Source organism: Palaemon carinicauda, chromosome 11, assembly GCF_036898095.1.
Source record: "Palaemon carinicauda isolate YSFRI2023 chromosome 11, ASM3689809v2, whole genome shotgun sequence".
Classification (NCBI taxonomy): Eukaryota; Metazoa; Arthropoda; class Malacostraca; order Decapoda; family Palaemonidae; genus Palaemon; species Palaemon carinicauda.
Window position 1 is genome coordinate 148,150,346 of NC_090735.1, and position 2,500 is coordinate 148,152,845.

Below are 2,500 nucleotides of genomic sequence, written 5' to 3' on the forward strand. Positions count from 1 at the left end.
GGTTCGGCCTACAAAGATGAAACTCGGATATTGCGAGGTACCTTCCATCAAGATTTAGATCCAAAAGCCCCTTACCAGAAAGTGAAACATATAATATATAGCAAGACTTAAGATAAAAAACAATACCGCCCCAAAAGGACCAAATGAAGTGTTGTGACATGCCAAGAATAGGTTGTGAGTCAATGGCGAGATGAATGCAACTGGGTACTTTATTATAGACATATCGAGTATATATACACACTAGGTCCCGGCAAGAAGGCCACAAAATACAACCTGCTATTTCTTGTCCAACCGGCAACTGGTTCTGTTAACAGTTAACAATGAGAAATAGGCAGACAGGTTGATGCAAGTTGCTTCCAGTGCGAGGGGAGAGATAAGATACAAAGGATGATATATAGAAAAAAGAGAAATGTCGTTACTATGTACTATCGTGTGACACACGGGTGGTACATGGCTCCCCCCCCCCCCTGAAAATGACATGCTGTACATGTTAAATAGGGCGTCCAGATCTAGAGAGGTGAACTGTAGGCGAGTCATCTGGCAGGAGATAAGCAGGTTTTATACGATCAATGGAGACCCAATCTTCTTTGCCTTGAATGTTTAGTAGGAGTGCTTTCGGCTTGCCTCGGATTACAAGGAAAGGACCTGTGTAAGGGGGTGTTAGCAGTGGCTTGCTAGTGTCGTTGCATAGGAAAACGTGAGTTGCAGAGTGCAAGGCTGTCAGTATGTGATGCTTTGCGGTGTGCTTGTAAGTCTGACGACATGGAGTAAATTTTCCTACGACATGACTTATGCACTGGAGATAGTCGGAGGAGGTTGCAGAAGGAAAAAATTCGGCAGGGACGACCAACAGGTTGTCATACACCATTTCTGCTGCCAAGACGTCCAGGGCGTCTTTAGGTGTTGTCCTTAGTCTCAGGAGGAGCCAGGGAAGCTGAGTAGACCAGTTGGAGTCCTTGCAGCGGAACTGGTAACGATGTCCTTGTCATGTGGGTAGGGGGCCTACAACGTCAACGTGAATATGGGTGAAACGACACTGAGGTTGAGGAAAGGTGCCCACTCCTGAATCCATGTGTTGTTGTACTTTGGCAAGAAGTACAGGCACGGACCCAATCCTTAGTAATGCCGTGCCAAATGAACTTCGTCTTGAGCAGCTATGTAGTAGAACAGCACGAGGAGGGATATGAAAGGCCGGGAATTAAATCAAACACCTGTCGGCGCATGGGAGCAGGAAACCACAGTTGCTGTCTATCAGTACTGATGTCACAGAGGAGGGTGGTGTTGGAGTCTTTTAGGGGGATGTCTTCCCAACAGAGGGATGTGCAGGATGTCCTACAAGCCTGATCCTCTGGATCCTGTCGTTGGGCTTCAGCCAAGGCGTTGTAATCCAATCCCAGTTAAACAGTGGCCAACGTGTTTGTTGACAGGACATCGGCAATGGGATTCATTTTCCCAGGGGCATGTTGAGGGGTGCAATTGTACTCAGCCACAGCGGAGAAGTGTCGCCGTTGACGGGTGGACCAGGCGTCAGACTGTTGAGTGAATGCGTGCACCAGAGGCATGTGGTCTGTGCGAATGACGAAGGGCGTACCTTCTGAAAAATGATGAAAGTGACGGACTGCCAAGTGCTGGTATCAGTAGAGAGAAGGCGAGGGGCATGTGGAACGGGAAAAGTGAAAGGAGCAGCGGTTGATAGGGCATTCCTTGCATTGCAAAAGGCCGCTTCTTGAAAGGGACCCCACTTCAGGTCTATTGGCTTGCCCTTGAGGGAGGCATAGTGGGGAGCAAGTGTGGTGGCAATGGGTGGTGGAAAGCGGTGAAAATAGTTCATCATGCCTAAGAATTCCTGCAGTGCTTTGATGGTCGATGGCGTGGGGAAGCTCTGAAAGGCTGCTACCTTCTCAGGGAGGGATGAACTCCCTCAGGAGTGATGCAGTGCCCTAAGAAGGACACTATATTGGCGCCAAAGGTACACTTGTTGTAATGGACTACAAGGCCATTTTGTTGTATGCGGTCGAGCACGATGCGCAGGTGACAGAGGTGTTCCTCTTTGAGGAAGACAACACGAGGGTGTCGTCCACATAACATACACAGAAGGGGAGGTCCCCTAAGATTCCATCCATGAGACATTGAAAAGTGGCCCCAGCATTACGAAGGCCAAAACAGGAGTAATTGAAGGTGTATGTACCAAATGGAGTGGTGATGGCGGTCTTGGGGATGTCTTCTGGGTTTATAGGCACCTGATAATACTCCTTTAGGATGTTGAGCATGGAGAAAACCTTTGCTTTTTGCAGGTAGGAGGACACGTTGGCGATGTTTCGGAGGGGTTAGTGATCCGGTACTGTTTGCATGCTCAGGCGCCTGTAATCCCCACATAGACAAAGGGAGCTGTCTTTCTTCAGGACGATGTGTAAGGGTGACGACCATGGGATGGAGGCCTTTTGGCAAAGGCCCATTTCTTCCATTTTGGTGAACATCTGTTTGGAGGCTGCCAATCGAT